The following is a 545-nucleotide window of genomic DNA, read 5'->3' on the forward strand; positions in this document are numbered from 1 at the left end:
CCACCACCTGGAGTAGAAACTCACACAAAGTGGGGACTCAGAAATGTCTGTGGAATGTAAACACTTCCCTGCCAAGGTCTTTCTAGCTCAGCTTGCTGCTGACCTTTGAGAGGACATGAAATCATGACAGGTGATTGACTGGACTCATGAAAACTCGAAGTTAGAATTAGAAGAGAAAGAACTTCTGCCTCTAATCTCTACCAGGTGTCCTCAAACTACGGCCCGCAGGCTACATGCGGCCCACCTAGGACATTTATCTGGCCCACCGAGTGTTTTTGTCACCACTGCCTGTCCTGCTTAGCAGCCAACTCGTCCCGGGGCCCACAGTCCGGCCCTTCAACGGTCCCAGGGACAGTGAACTGGCCCCCTGTTTAAAAAGTTTGAGGACCTCTAAGACACTGGATCATGAAACTCATACACTTCATTGTGAAGACCAGGAAACTGAGGTCTAGAGAGGGGAAGAGGTTTCCCCAGTATCACACAACACGTTTATGGCAAAGATGGACAGACCCAGATCTCTGACTCCCAGTTCAGGGTTTTGTCTA

Source organism: Otolemur garnettii, unplaced genomic scaffold (genome assembly GCF_000181295.1).
Source record: "Otolemur garnettii isolate 467f Iridium unplaced genomic scaffold, OtoGar3 scaffold00031, whole genome shotgun sequence".
Classification (NCBI taxonomy): domain Eukaryota; kingdom Metazoa; phylum Chordata; class Mammalia; order Primates; family Galagidae; genus Otolemur; species Otolemur garnettii.